A 16,748-nucleotide genomic window follows, 5' to 3' on the forward strand; every position below is an offset into this window, starting at 1 on the left:
AAAAACCCTAGCAGGAAATGGAATTATTCATTGATTCCCTCCAAACCCAAATCCTGCGTCAAGGTCACTGGTTCAGGAGGAAGTAAGCTTGATTATATCTCTTTCAACAAATGCTCATTGTGTGTCCATGATGTGGGCAAAAACACTATTTTAGACAAGGGTTCAGCTATTAAATATTATATTCTAAGGTCAGGGAGAGGCAGAAAATAAGCAAATACACATGAAAATATTAGAGACAGAAGCCATGTGGAGAACTGAATACCAAATTAAACAGTGGGTGGCTGGGTACCCACCAATAATTTTCCGAGCTCTCTTAGGGAAGTCATTCCCTTTCCAGAGCGGAGTTGTCTATCACATAAGACTGTTGGCCCAAGTGAGCACCAAAGTCCCTCTAGCGCTAAAGTTTGGATTTTACTTTCTCTATTATGGGAAATAGTTGTGACACAATCTGTTGTTGATCATCACCTCTAGAGGAGAGGTCAGGGTTGAGGGCATGCGGCAAAGTACATGAGGATGGGTTGGGTGGTGCTCGGGGCTCACTCTAATGAAAACCATGATCCATTTTTCTGGACCCACAGCAGGTCTGTCTCCACATCCTACTAATGTCAAGTGTTTTTGTTTTGTTAAATAGGCTCGATGCCCAGCATGAGTCCCACGTGGGGCTTGAAGTTAAGACCATGAGATTAAGACCTGAGATGAGATCAAGAGTCAGACACTTAACCAACTGAGCTACCCAGGCACCCCACTGATGTCAAGGCTTAAGAAGCCCACAAACCCGTCCCTTCTTCATGCCATGGCCACTATCTCTGAGTCATCCTCACACATTGCAATGACTTCCTTGTGGTCTGTCTGCTTCTACTCTGGGTCCTTCCAATCCATCACTTACCCAGCTATTAGACAAACCTGATGAAACACACATCTGATCATGTATGTCCCCCGTTTAAAATTCTTCAGTTTGGCTTCCCCAAAGCTTTCACATCAACTGAAACTCTCTTGCATAGCACATAAGGCCCTCCCCCAAATCCCAACTCTGTTCATTTTCGGACATGATAGTGGGCCCTTCCCTAACACGTTTTCTTCCTTCTGGCCTCACTGAGTTGCCCAAGTTTTCCCACCTATTCTGCTCTTTCATGCCTATGCCTTTGAATGTACTATTTCTTCTGCCTGGAATGCCCATCTCTCTCCCAATTTCTGGAATTAGAAAATTGCTGCTTGTTCATGATTCAACTCATGTCACCTCAAAATGTGCGTTGGTTTACTGCTATGTGCTGGGAATGAGGGTTACAATGGTGAGTTAGCATTCCTGACCTTTCAGAGCTAGTGAAATGAGGAAGCAGACACAAACTGATCACTTTAGTGTAGGAGAGATGGTTATTCAATACACAGCGTGACATCTGTGAGAACACAGAGAGTGGGTCATGACAGACGAATGGATAAAAAAAATGTAGCAGGGCTACAAAGAAGGTTCTGTAAAAAATGACTTAGTTGGAAGAGGCAGGCAAGTGAGAGTGGCAGGAAAGGTGGCCCCAATAGCAAGAAGAGCAGGAACAGAGAAGGCGTGGCAGTGTGAAGCAGCATAGTGTAGATGGAAATAAGCAATTCTATGTTACTGAAGCCCTAGTGTTCCATATGGGAAGCTGGATGAGAATGTCAAGGCCAAGTCCCCTTAAAGTAATTAGGCTTAATCTTCAGAGTAGTTGGGGAGCTACTAATAAGTTTTACACAGGGCTAGGACAGACTTTGGTTTATAGTTCATGCAGATTAGAGACCAGGAACTAATTAGGAGGCCAAATAAAAATGATAAAAGGTGGGAGTTGGACAGTGTTGGTAGGAATGGAAAAGAGAAATGTGCAGGGGGTGGTATGGACCAGACCCAGAGAGGGGAGGGAGGACTGCAGGATGATTCCTGGGTTACTAAATTGAGTAAGAGGATGGATGTTGGTTCTTGAAACTAAGACTGAGGACAGAAAATAAAAGTACTGGGGAGAAATGATGGCCAGTTTTGGATGTGATGGTTTGCCTTCTTAGGGGAGGCATCTAATAGGTAGTTATTTTGGGGTACCTTTTGGGGGTTAGAAATTTAAATTGGTATTTATTCACTTCTTGGTGAGCACAGAGCTTAAAAATATGAACCCTGGAGTCCAGCTGCCTGAGTTCAAATTCCAGTCCTGCCATTAATTGGCTTTATGACCCTGAGCCAATGACCTAAACTTTCTGTATTTGTTGCTTTATCTGGGGTAATAATTGTACTCCACCTCTTAGGGTTGTTGTGGTAGGTAGAATGATGGACCCTTAAAGAGATCCATATCCTAATCCATGAAACCTGTCACTTGCATGCCAGAGGGACTTTCTGGGTATAATTAAGTTAAGGATCTTCAGATGGGGAGATGATCCTGGATTATCTGGGTGGGCCCAATGTAATCATAAGGGTCCTTGTAAGTGGAATGCAAGACACAAGGCCATAGGACAATGAAACAAAGATGAGGGTATGAGGGATGAAGATGCAATATTCTGATTTTGAAGATGGAGGAAGATCTAGGAGCTAAAGAATGCAGGTAGCCTCCAGAAGCTGGAAAAGGAAACAGATTTTTCCTAGAGCCACCAGATGGAACACTGTCCTGCTAACATCCTGATTTTAGGTATCTGGCTTCTGCAACTGTAAGATAATAACTTCGTGCTATTTTAAGCTACTCAATTTGTGGTCATTTGGTGCAGAACTAGGAAATGAATACAGTAGTATGAGGATCTAATTAATAAGTACATGTAGAGCATTCAGAAGGCAATAATAGGTGTCACTACATTTTAGCTCTTGTTATTTATAGGTGGTTGTTGTGACCATAGGGCTGGATAGGATCAGCTGGATAGGAAAACGTGTGCTGGCATCAGAGCCATGGACAATAGCAGAGGGCAAGAAAAAGGCCTGAGAAGAAACAAAGAGGTAAGAGTTAATCAAGAGATAGGGCAGCCCAGGTGGCTCAGCCTTTTAGTGCTGCCTTCAGCCCAGGGCATGATCCTGGAGACCCCGGATCCAGTTCCATGTCAGGCTCCCTGCATGGAGCCTGCTTCTCCCTCTGCCTGTGTCTCTGCCTCTCTCTCTCTCTCTCTCTGTCTCTGCGTCTCTCATGAATAAATAAATAAATAATCTTTTTAAAAAAGAGAGATAAAGAGAAGGGATGGTCAGTATTAATGAAGAACTAGTGCCCAGTAGTGGCTAGTGCAGCAGAGAAGTTCTAGAAGATAAAGACTGAAAAATGTCTGGTGGATGGATATTGCAAAAGAATGCCATCACAGCAGCAAAGGGTCCCAGAGTGAATGAGAGGGGAAGAAAAAATAAATGACTAGCCCCTCTCTCTCTCTCTCTCTCTCTCTCTCTCTTTTAAGGAAGCTGGCAATGACAAAAGGAGGAGAGGGGATAATTAGAATGGGATTCAGGATCAACTGAAGGTTTTAACTAATTTTTCTTTCTAGTGAATCTTTCCCTAACCCAGATCCTGGAAAGCTCAGAACTCTACTTCCCTCTGTCAGCTAGACCTCTGCCAAGCAGAGGCATCCAGGCAGGGATGGAGGATGAGCACAAGGATTGCAGGTCATGGAAGAGCAGATCTCTGGGGAGCAACCATAGACGCTCCCGTGCTGTGTATTGGGGAGTAGCAGGAATGTGTTCCTACCAGAATAATCCCATGTGGATGCAAGACTTCTCGCTTACCTGTAGCATACCAGCTCATTCCTGGCCCTTCTGAAAATTCCTAAAATAATCTATCATAAACCCCCTTCTGTTCAAACTGGCAGCAACAGATTTGGTTATCTACAGCAAAAAACACTGCCTAATACACTCTGGTTTGCTTTTCCTCCCATCACCTATCAGCACTCAACCTACTGCTATCTCCCTCCATCAGGATGTAAGTAAGCTCCTTGGGGACAAGTGCTTTGTCGGGATGGTTCACTGCCTTAACACAAGTGCCTGGAAGCATATTGGCCCATAGAGGGTGCTCAGTAAAAATGTGGTGAATGAGTAAATCCTTGACGTACAAGTCTTTTAGCAGCCCTTCAAGGCAGGGACAGTGTCTTCTTTATCTTGGTACCACCATTACTAGTGCCAGGGCTTACAAAGTGTTTGGTGAATGAACTGGTAAATGAACATTTAGAAAAATTCGCAGGTTCATATAATTCATGAACTGTAACTGTACAGAATTTTGTTTTTTTTTTCCCTAAGTGCAGCTTAGAATGCACACAGAAACAAATTCTTTAATTGCTGTGATACCAGAAGACAACCCCGAAAATAGCCCTGAAGATAGCCTTGGCACATCTGATCTGGACTGGGCGTGCTTTGAATACCTCATCTGGGAAGCAAAGGCCAAAACAATCTCAAGAGATGTTGTGAGAACAACCTAGGATAAAAGACAGTGGTGTCCTCTAAACACAAAGAGTTTATTTCTTTGATGTGGAAATTGACCAAGGGGTAGCAACCCGCCAGGAGAACAAAGACGTTGCTATTTTAGACACATGAGGAGACCAGTGTGAAGTAGTCATAAACCTGAATGTCAGTTCTTTAAATGCAGTATTATTATATCTACATGAATATATTTAAGCCCAACTAGGGGACAAGACTCCATCAGACACATGTCTCTCATTCAATATTTATTTTATACAAATCTAAGAAATGATAGTAACAAAGTATGCATTTATGCCTCTTTCACACACACACACTTTATATGACGTTACTACATGCCAGGCTATATTCTATTCATTTAACTGATTTAAACCTTATGTCTAGCCCAGTGTTTTCCTAAGATACAGACCAGAATATTGAGGCATTGTGAGGCTAAGCAATCTGTCCAAGGTCACAGCAAGAATCGTCAAAGATGGGATCCCTGGGTGGCTCAGTGGTTGAGCATCTGCCTTCAGCCCAGGGCGTGATCCCAGAGTCCTGGGATTGAGTCCCACGTCAGGCACCCTGCAGGGAACTTGCTTCTCCCTCTGCCTGTCTCTGCCTCTCTCTCTGTGTCTCTCATGAATAAATAAATAAAATCTTAAAAAAAAAAAAAAAAAAAAGAATTGTCAAACCTGGGATTCAAACTCACATAATCTGGGTTCAGAACCCATGCTCTATCTTGGACAGCATAAACCAAAAGATTTGTTGGTGGATTTAGATTTTTTTCTTTTTCTTTTTTTTTAAGGAAAAGGCTAATATTTGATCAGAAGAATATAAATACTATACTACTAGCTTCCTAGGAAGTCTCTTTATACTTTGCCAGTTTCAGAGAATTGATAACTATGTTTTTTCCTCTCCTATCCCTATCATCCTTATTAACAACTCTTATGTATAATCTCTACAATAACCCTACAGAGTAGGTATTGTTACTGCCTCATTTTACAGGTAGAGATTGAATAACTTTCCCTAGTTTACAGTTAGAAATTAGGAATTTGAATCTGAGTCTATTTGACTATAGCATTGATCTTACCTATTCTGCTAATATGCCTTATTTATAAATTTAATTTACAATTCTTTTGTTATCTCACTGACTTTTCATGATCAATTTCACATGTCACACTAATTTTAGAAATTATATAACAAGTGTACCTCTAATCATATTTTTTAACAAATAATGATTCCAGCAACCAATTTGCATTTGCCTTTAAAACACTCTCTAAGACATTTTGTTATTTACACAGAGATGAGCAAAACATTGGATCTAATGTATTGCTCTAATGGGATTTTTAAAATTTTTTAATAAGTTATATGACTTTGTGACTGTGCATCTTGGATTTTCAAGGTAGTTCGGATTTAATGTAATTTAAAAGTGATGCAAAGATGCAGAACCAGAAAACAAAATATAATTTAGTGCTGTACCCTTTCAAAATAGATCTGCAAATGAGAATCAGTCCTGTGTCAAATCACATATCCTCACTCCTGGTTTATAAAATATGGTACAGACAGCTGCTCCACCCTCTCTGGAGTTTCCCTGTCTTGGTGGTCTGCTTGGTAACCCTCTCCCGGGTCACAGCTCCCTGGGCTTCCATCTACAATGGCATGCTTCACACCACATGTAAGCTGCAGTGAACACAGACTGCCAGTGCTCATAAATTAGTGACTCAAAAAGTGAAAGTAGGCATAAAAATATACATAAAATAAGTTCCAAAAGGAGAAGACCCTGTTTTGGTGCATATTTCTTGATTTAAGAAAAGATGACTCATTTCTGAATTTCTGCAAATTGCTGAATATTGCCTTCGGGGAGGGAGGAACAATGGCAGCATCCATGGCCATGGTTTATCACACATTTCACATTCTTCTCCTGATAAGCAAATATAAGAGCCTTCAGGAAAAACACAGACTCCAAATCCAAAGCACAGAGAAAGGCAGCAGAATTTAAGAAATTATGAGCCCAGAAAAAGAGGCAGTAATGGCTGTCAAACCCTTCCTAAGATGGAAAGAAAGAAAAGTCGATTAAAAATAGCATCTGACTCATCCTTCATGAATAAAAGAGCTTCGATCCAACCTTCACTACTACAAGAGCTATAATGATGGCAAAACGGCCTATGTTCCTGGTACCAGTGATTAATTCCAAAGCCCCCAGGAAGGGGTGGGAGCAAGAGAGCAGAGAAATGCTGTTTGAATCCTCCTGCCCGCCCCCTGAATGGACACAGGACAAAAACGTTAAAAGCTTCCATCATAAAGGTGTAAGAATCAATAACTGCCCACCCTATTTAACCCATCAGGCCAGATTAGGACTTTTCATCCTTCAGTTTATACATGGGCAAGTGTCCCAGCTCTGCTAGATGTGTGACCTTGAGCAAGCTACTGAATTTCTCTGCATCTGTAAAATGGGGCTAATACTGCCCCCCACCTGGGGCTATCAAGTTTCACTTATGTGTGAAAGCCTCATAAGTATCTGGCCCCTGGCAGGTGAGTTCCGGGTAAGACAGCTACTCCTCTAGTTGGAATCTCCATGCTGCATGTGAAAAAGGAGAGATCTAGAGCTCCCCAGGCTCCCCATAAAATCCTTCCTCCTCCAGTTGTGACACTGCCCAATGTTGACTCTCCAAGCGCCCAAGTCCTGCATGGTCTTAATAACCACCAAGCCCTGCTCGCCACTACACCCCTGCAGCACTATTAAAGCTGCCTAGAGGTCCCAATTCTTATGAGTGGGCACTAAAGTAATGACTCCTGTTTCTGTAAAGCCACTAGGCCTCACATCTCTGTTTACCTCAGTCGTCATCCGAAAGCCAAGCTAGTCCATTAACAGAGGGCCCCATCTCCCAAAGATCTCTTTAAATGTCCCCAGCTGATCCCCAACACTTCCATGAAGTTCTCTGCAACTCAATCAGTGGTTAGAAAATCCCTCTCGTCCTCCACCTGTTCTGTGAACACACCTGCCACCTCATTGCTCTAACTCAAACTCATACCTCAAGACCCAGCTTTCCTTGATGCTCTCTCAAGTGTGTCTTTTTTCTCCTATACTCCTCTACTCCTGGGCCAGGAGGTGGGGCAAGTGTTCAGTTAGCTCCTCGCTGCTGCTTCCACATCATTTCTTCCTCACAGATCCCAGCTCCCACTGACGGTGTACCGAACTAAACCCATTCCTTCTTATTGAAGTTGTCGTTGATATTTCCGGCCATTCTCCTTCATTTACTGAAGATTTTAGCACCTGACTTACTCCTCTCCCTCCAGTACCATTCCCATGACAATAAGAAAATTTAGAATCCATATAGATAACCCTTCCAAGAGGCTGATTTCATTCTGGACAGTCTTATCTTCCACTGTATCTCAGCCACCACTCTGCATGCATACAGCTTAGACTTCATTATTACCAATAACTGGTCTCCAGCACATCAATTTCAAGGATCTTCCTCCTGGATCACCATCTCTTCTCTCACCCTCTTGCCCCTCCTGGTACCCCATTTCTAGAAGATTGCTGGCTCCACCAAGTGAATCCCTGGGCCTCAATACTTCTTCCCTGTCTACTATCCCCCATAGCCTGAAACGTCTTTCTTCTCAGACCTCGTTTGGCAATGTTTTTAGATCTGGCTGTGCACTGGAATGTCCTGAGGACTTCTGAGCCTGCCCCCTGAAGCAGAATATCTGGGGAGTCCATATTCTGGAGTGCTTACTGTATGGTCAGCTCAGCACCTGGTCCAAGGAATAGATTGGGGAACATGTCTTCTAGCATCTCATCTGGATATCTCTTGCAGTCTCTTGCCTCTCACTTCTTCCCACGTCCTACTGCAATTACTCAGGTAGCTGTCCCATCTTTTTTGAAGGCAGGTAGGAAATTGTACTTATCTTTGTAGAGCTCACGGGCTCAAGCATGATGCTTTACTCTTAGTAAATACTCAATAAGTAGTTGCCAAACTAGTACTAAAAATAAAACGAATGCATTTCTTGGGTAATGACCTAGAGGGAACATTCTTTAAAAGGGCTATCTTTAGAGACTTACACATGAAATCCATGCTAATGGTGCATCTAAAAATGCAGGTTGGATCACATTCTCCTCTGTTCAAACCTTCCAATGGGTTCCCATTATCTTGATGATAAATTATATATTCCGTAGCCATACATATGAAGCCCCCTGATCTTTTCCTGCCTCCATCTCCAGCTTTGTTTCCCGCCACTTCTAGCTCACGCCTTCAGTACAACTAGACTTGCCCCCATGCAGTTGTACATGCTCTTCCCTCTGCCTGGATGCCTTTTCTGTAGTTATTTGCCTAGCTAAACTTATTCTGAGATTCAGCTGAGCTATCAGCCCCTCCCAGGAGCCTTTTCCAGTGTTTAAGCTGGGCTAATACCTGCTCCCTGCTCCATAGCACTCTTGGTTTAACTGTCTATGTGTCTGCTTTCTCCGAACCCCATTTATAGGGACATCCTCGGAGTGTGGACCAGACTGTGCTCTTTTCCACTCATGTGTCTGTCACCATGCTTAGGTACATGGAATGTAGATGACAATATTTTTTAATTGAACTGAGCTGATTAGAAAGCATTGGATGCATTTATCGATAGAAAGGATTGCAGAAAATTAGGAAGAATTCTAGAAGAAATAATATGAACAGTGTACTGAATTCTGAGTATGCTACATCTTATTGTGTTAGCATGGTTCCAAGCCCTGTCAGAACAGCAACGTGTGAACTTCGTCTCAATCACTGTCATCCTTACAATGGGCTTTCTAGGTGCACCTCTGCAAAGCAGGACAAAATCAAGGGTCAGGTTTGCTTAGGTCTGCTAAAGTAAAGGAAATTTTTAACTTTTCATGTTTGTGGGCCTTGCTCCTAGGGATGCTAGATTTTATCATTTACCAAGGTCAAAATGACTCAGCAAAACCTCAAAGCATGGGCTCTATTTCTGCCTTGAGCACACATTGTACATCTGCTTTGTTAAAAATAAATAACCAAATAGGAGTATTCCAAACATACAGATAAGAAAAAAACTCCTCGATTCTCAGAAGATTAAAGTCATACAGCCTTATAAACTAAAAGCAGAAGATAAAGTGTAACTTTCTGGACTCTCTGGTCAGGATGATTTGTAACTTATGTAAAAACAAACAAAAACAGAACAATATAATCCTGTACCAAATGTTCTGGAGCATTCTCTTCTTTGTGAAGATTCTGTATCCTGGCCTATCCTAACTTGGGCTCAAATACAACTTTTTACCTTTTACTTTCAAATTTTAAAAATGTTGGTTCATTTTGCATTAACATTTCCTATTGCTAATGGGTGTCTGAGCTAAGGTTAGGGAACTCAGCCCTGATGCCAGTGGTTTGTTTTTTTTTTTTTTTTTTTTTTTCTGTTATTGTTGTTGTTTTTAAAAAAACTTTTTACTTTGGAGTGATTTTCGGTTTACAGAGAAGCTGCAGAGATGATCCCACCTGGCCTCATCCAGGTGGCTAACATGACACCCAAGCTGCTTGGTGTGGCACCAAGGACAAGGGTCAGTGACATTGAAACGAACTCTGCTGTAGCATGCCTTTTCTCCAGGGACAGGTTTTCCTTCGCCCACTCCCAAATTTATCCAATAATCATTCGTTGTAGGCATACGATGGGTCATGTAAATGAGTAAGACAGACACTGGCCTTGCCATGATGGGTCCGTATGGAAAAGATGGACAAGGAAACCAACTGACAGTAACAGGCCCCCATGGTCACAGCTGTGACAGGGCAGCACCAGGTGCTAGCAGGGGGGAAGCAAACAAGGCTCAGAGAGTACAAGGAGTACAAGGATCCTGCCAGAGAAAGCCAGATGTGGAGAACAGGCTGGGACACACGACACGCAGGAGACATTTGCACCACGGGAGGTCTGGGAGGGCCTGGCAAGTCTGGGTTTCCCGAGTGGGGTCTGCGGTTGAAATGTCAGATGGGGAGGGAGAGAAATGGGCCGGAGTTCACCTGAAAGGCCCTGCAAGCTGTGAAAAACTTACCAACACATGTTTGCATCTTCTGGTTCAGAATACCTTCACAGACTGTACGGGGAGAGGGTGAATTAAAAATCAGTATTCTGCAGCCTCCAAATGCCCTCAATCAAAACATTGATCCCTCAAGCACAGAGGGGAAAAAAAGGAAAAGGGTGGTGAAAAAATGAGGTTCATAACACCTTCTAGAAAATCATCAAATAAGACCCCCCTCAAAAACAAAACAACACAGTGAGCTCCAGATTGCTTCAAGATATGAAAAGGTTTCTGGTTAACACTGTATTTTGTGGTGGGGGTGAGGAGGGTATCAGGGGAAAAATCGGGTTAAACATTCTCAGATGCCGGGTTCAAAGTGCAACTCCCAGCAAAAGGGCTCCAGTTGGACGTAGCTGGCAGACTGGGGATACAGTCCTGAAATCAGAACGGATGATCTCTGCACACAGGCCAGTTCTCGAATTACTCAGCTCCCAGCCTCCCTATCACATTCCCTTGGCTCCTTTGGCACCGCAATTTGGGGTAAGAGCCAGGAGGCATCCCTGATATCTGCTGCTAGCAAGTTGGAAAAATTGAATACAGAACGTTCTTATCTGAAGGGTCTTCCTGCCCTCCTCACTGCCCTCTCAGGCCCCCTGCAGAACAGTCGCTCAGTGTCCTTGAGGTTTATGACAGTTTTACTTAAAGTGCAATTTACAGAAACCTAAAAAGTGAAGGTTAAAGAACTTCTTTGAGCCACTTTACTGCCTTCACCTCCTCCAGCTTTTGATGTAAACTCCTTAGCCAACATGGTCATTTTAATTTCTTGAGTTTGTTTTACATGTTAGAGTCCCAGCTGCATGAAGAAACAATCAAAGAATTCAAAGACACCATTGCAAAGGCAATTGGGACAGATTTTACAGGTGTTAGAGGGGTTTTTTTTGTTTCTTTCTTTCTTTCTTTTCTTTTTTTTTTTTTTTTAATGTAGGTTCCACGTCCAGCCTGGAACCCAATGTGGGGCTTGAACTCACGACCCTGAGGTCAAGACCTGAGCTGAGATCAAGAGTCAGACATTAACCAAGTGAGCCACCCAGGCACCCCTCATTTTGTTCTTTAAATAAGAGAAAATGCAGCCTGTCTGGTCTCCTGTCTGTTCAGTACCTTCCTTCTCCAATACCAGTAATGGGCATCATCTCTGAGATCTGGCGTGCCCGTGTCATCATAGTCAGGGACTGTCAATCTCCCTCCCACCACACCAACCACCCCATTCACTGAGCCTGTACCACTGCAATCAGTGCTTTCCAGACAGAAGCTCAGAATCTCCTAAAAACCTGACCTATAAAATCTCCCCATTTTATAGGTAAGAAAACTGAGGCCTGGATAGTGAGCAGTTAAGTTTATAGATTACAAACCATGCTGTAGACTGGAGTCTGTGTTCAGATCCTGGCCTTGCCACTTTTAGCCAGTAGACTGAACCTTTACCTTCACCACCTCAGCTCTAGTTAATAACATGGCAACAGTAACAGTATTTATACCATTGTTGCCTGTTTATTTGGGCAAACCATGTTAAGGTTTAGCAGTGCTTGATGCACAGTATATTTTCCATAAATGCTGGCTAAATATTACTACTATCATTACTGTTGTGACTGTTGCTAGTCGAAGTTGCATAGTTACTAATTGGTAAATTTGGATTTTTAAATGAGGTCTGATTCCAAAATTTAAGCTCTACAGTACCACATTGGGAACATTTTGTTTACTCTTCCACTATGGCCAAGTCGCTTGCCTACAATTAGAGAGCTAATAAAATGCCATCCTGACCTTCTGACCCCACTCCCCCAGCTCTCTCTGACACACCACCACAGCCTCACCTGTTGCCTTCAAACGGTCAAAAAATGCAACCGAAGAGCGTCTGCAAGGCCTTTTAATCTGGAACAAAAATTTCTTCAGCCAAAATTGAAGCTCAACAGTCTTTGTGCTTTCTAAATATGTATTCTGCTAATCCACTCACTAAACCTCAGAATCTCCTTTATCAAAGAACTGGAGAAGCCAGAGCCACTCGTGAGAGAGCTTCATAGCAGCATTAGTCACACCCGGTCCCTGACAGAGGCCCGGGCACTAGCTCCCAGTCTCCTTCGCCCTGGGAGGTTGCCAGCTTTGCAAGGCTGATGCCACATTTGGCAGCCCAGCTGTGTCCCAGGAAAGAAGCATCCTCAGCCTCTCAGAGGGAACCGTGAACTGATGGAAGTCATAGAACTGCATGTGGGGATAGGAAAGCAGTGACCAGGAGAGGCCGGGATCCACCTTTGGCTCTTGCACTCACTAGATGTGTGTCAAGTTGAGGCAGGTGCTGTAGATCTCTTCACCCCGGCAAGAGAGGATGCTGATTTACAGGAGAGTTAACAGATGCTTTTTGCAGGAGGAAGGGATTGGGTCACAGTAATCTCAGTCTAGCCATCCTTCCTGCCTTCTTCATTCAGTAGCTTATTCAGTCAACAAATATGAAGCCTCTAAAAGAGATCTGAACCTGCTCCACCATGTCGCACACCTGCAGGAGCACTAGCCACATTGCAGTCACACAGACCACTCATGCACATTGCCATGTGAACAGCTTCTCCTGGACTGGTGGGACTCGGGGGCCCACTGCAGATAGAAGGGGTGACAGTGGCAAACAAGCGTTCTCTGTCCTAGTGGCACGTACAAGCAAATGCACTGCTTTAAAAGTCAACGGACATTATTCATTCAATAACTAGTTGAGTGCCTATGATGCACTAGCTCACGATCTAGGCATGTGAAGGTGTGACCTAAAGCATACTACAGGTATATTATTAACAGTTTATTTTCCTCTCATGGTCCCCTCTAAGTCTGATGGTTCTGGAAGCTTCCATTCTTATCTCCCCTAGTTCATGCCCTGCACTGGATGCACTCTTCTGTTACCTGTTCATCCTTGGGTTTCCTAACATAGTGCCCGGAGCAGAGGAGACAGTACTTACTATTTGTTGGAGAAATGCCTCCCTCTATGCCTTTGCACACATTTCACCCACTGCCTTGAGTGCTTTCCTCCCTTTTTCTTGTCTCAAAAATGTTCATCTTGCTTAGCTCAGCTGCAGCTCCTTGAGGAAGACTTCCCTCAGGTATGGAGGAAGAGGTGGCGATCCCCCTGTGCTCTAAGAAGTCCTGCATTTCTCTCAACTGCGTGTTTGTTACACTGTTACTTCAAGTACAGCAATAGGATTAAGAACATGGGCTCTGGGACTGAAAAGTCTTAGATTGGAATCCTAGCTCTAGGAATTCGGGCTCTGTCTCCTTGACAAAGCTATTTCAGTTCGTGGTTCCCTATTTCCTGATGAATAGAATGGGCACACAACTATTCACATTCTAGGACTGCCAAGGGCATCATCACCAGCCCAGTGCCTGGCACAAAGGAGGCCCACAGGAATGGTATTTTGAGGAAGAGAGTTGGGATATGGATAGTGAGAAAGAGGATGATGATGAGGAGGACAGGGAGAATGATATGGATGATGATCATGATTATCATGGTGATTTGGACTATGATGAAATGATTATCTGTGACAGGGCAGGGAGCACACACTTGGGAAATAAATTTGCACAGGGTTAGTTGGCCTGATGGGTTCAGGTAGGAAAATTGTATCTGTTCTAATGGGTGGCCATTTTAGTTTCTAGCAATAAAAATGCTTACATGTTGGCCTCCCTCTTCCTCGGACACGCAGTATCCATAGATTTTCTCAGAGCTTACATTCTGGTCTACTGCTTGGTCCTACTCATTTTGTGAAATGACTCTCTCCCTCATTGCCCACTCTATTTTCCCACCTTGTACCCCAGCCAAGCCAACAATGCTAGTTCAGAACAATGGACAGCAACACAGGACTTTCCCCCTCCCCGCCCCCCCCCCCGCCCCCTCAAGCATTTGGTTCTGCTTTCCTTTAACTCAATCCATTTGCCCATTTTTGCACTCACTCCTGAAGGCTTCTCTTAGCTTACTGTCAGCTAAATCAGGAAAATACCAAAGGGGACCCCAGCAAGGAAAAAAAATGACAAAGGCAACTAGATGAATATGGTCTTGAATTGATCTTATAGGTGCTGGGTCAGACTTTGTTACTTAGCTCAGAGATACTACCTTGTGGTAAACAGCCGAAATACTTGAAGAGCAGATTGAGTCAGGCTCTACTGACGGGAATGGATGGCTTTGTGGCACATTAAATGAGACTTTTCTCTGAATGGACAAGAAGAAATACTAAGGCTGTTATATTGAAAGACTCTGGCTAAAAGAAAAAAAATCATAGGCAATTTTTTAGCTTTGAGAGAAGAAAGAAAAATGAAGAGGTTCTCTAGCTTTCTGATTTGGAAGATGTGTAACCTTGAGTCCCCGAGAAGAATGTGTAAGCTTTTGACTCATTAATGCTAAAGTGAAAATAGAAATAATACTGGAATCAGCTCAGATTTGAGTATCTGCTAGGTCACTCTATGATCTTGAAGATGTCACCCAGCTTCTTAGAGCCTCAATTTGCTCATCAGTAGAATGGGATACCTTCTGGTTTTGAAAGTCTTTAGTAAGGATTAGAAACACCTGAGTCTAGCTTCTTACCTGTCAAAGGAAACAGTTAACAAATTCAGGTTGACCAAATAAACATACATATGTGAAATTCATGAACTACAATCTTATCCAACTGTATGGAAATTATTTCTTGCAGAACTTATCATGACCCGAGAAAATTAGCTAAAATTCTTGATGAATGGAAAATATAAAATCCCAATCTTTTTTGGTAATACTTAAAATATAAATAATTGTATTTGTCCTGTCTACCTCATAAGGTTATTAGAGTGAAATATGACAATAATTTGAATAAAAAATAAACAGAATCCAACACAGATTGAAGACATAATCTATAAGTATGTATAAATGCTGTACAACTGACACAAAAAGAGTTTTCCAGATGGAAAGCTCAGTTAACCCTTGGAATTGGCTTACCAAAGAGAAGGAATTGGGATTTCTGTATCTAACACAGCATCTACCACATGCAGAGTACTCAAAAAATACCTACTAAATTAATGAAGGGCTGAATAAACATCATGGGACCTCAGGGAGAAAAGAGGGGAATGGTTTAAAGCAGGGCTTATATAATGGTTTAAAGCGGGGCTTATTAAAACGATTCTGTGAAACTTTATCTCAAACTTTGAGACTAAGCAATTCTCTAACCACATTATCCACTGGCTTATGAGCAATGTGAGGAGAAGGCTCAGTTAACTCAGCCCCCAATGTATCTTTCCTGCTGCCACCACCAGCGGCTCTTCACCCTATACTGTCCAGGGTGGTGTGGAGCATGCAATCCTCAGTAGAGGCACAAGATTCTCCATATTTCTCTTTGTCCCCAGACATGCCATGCTGTTTCTGGCATAGGTTCCTTCACATATCCTATTATGTATGCCTGGAATGTCTTTCCTTCTCCATGGTCTATTGCTTGGTGAGCACTTTTCATCTTTTAAAACTGGAAAAAAAAATTATCTCTCTTGGGAAATCTTCTCTGACTCACCCAAGTTGAGTGAAAACATTCTTAAAACATTCTTCCTCTCTGCTCACTTGGTAACTTGAACATATGGCATGGCCCATATTACATTATAATTGTCACACTGTATTATAATATTTTTGTACATCTTTCCTATCAAACTCCGAGCAATCTGAAGGAGGTCTAAATTAGGTTTTATTTCCTAGGCCTTTGGTACATTGCTTGTTAACTGAATGATGTCTGGGATCAAACAGGCTTGGATTTGGTTACTGGACTGATCACATAGTAGTCAGGTGGTCTGGGGGCTACTTCCTTAAACCCACTTAATCTCTCCATCTGAAAACAGGGACAGTATCGTTCCATATTCTTGCCAGACTATTGTGTAGATTACAGTACATTATTCATAGGAAGAGCTAAGCACTGTGCCTAGCCCCCAAAATGTTATCTATTGTCATCATTGTCACTAACCATTTAAGCCATCAGGAGAGAGAATAGTGACTAAGAAATAGGCATGGTCTCTTCCTATGGAATTTATGATCCAGAGTGGGAGAAATTAATAGAGATTTAAACACTTTTTTTTTAAACAATGTGGCACATCCTCTGAAACAGAAGACCATTTTGAGGTGCATAATGGTCAAAATAGTCTAGGACTATGGGAGGCTAAAATAATGTCTCCTCCCAAAGATGTCCACACCCTCATCCTCAGAACCTGTAGATAGATTACCTTGCATGGTAAAAGAGGATCTGGAAATATGATGCAGTTAAAGCTCTCAACATGGGAAGATTATCCTGGAGCATCTAAGTGGGTGCAATTAATTATAAGGGTCCTTATAAGAGAAAGGAAGGAAAAGTCAGA

At 42.7% G+C, this 16,748-nt stretch overlaps 1 protein-coding gene across 3 annotated transcripts in view; it reads right to left on the reverse strand.

Annotated features, from left to right (window-relative positions):
- Positions 1 to 16,748, reverse strand: part of FYB2 (FYN binding protein 2) — a 133,192-nt gene that overhangs the window by 106,155 nt on the left and 10,289 nt on the right. The window contains exon 1 of one of the 3 annotated variants that reach the window (XM_077891918.1): positions 12,239 to 12,489. The exons of the other annotated variants lie outside the window; for them this stretch is intronic. The gene's annotated coding sequence lies outside the window, so the exon portion shown is untranslated. Of the gene's footprint in view, positions 1 to 12,238; positions 12,490 to 16,748 lie in introns of those variants that run through there. 3 annotated transcript variants of the gene reach the window in all.

Source organism: Canis aureus, chromosome 3, assembly GCF_053574225.1.
Source record: "Canis aureus isolate CA01 chromosome 3, VMU_Caureus_v.1.0, whole genome shotgun sequence".
NCBI lineage: Eukaryota > Metazoa > Chordata > Mammalia > Carnivora > Canidae > Canis > Canis aureus.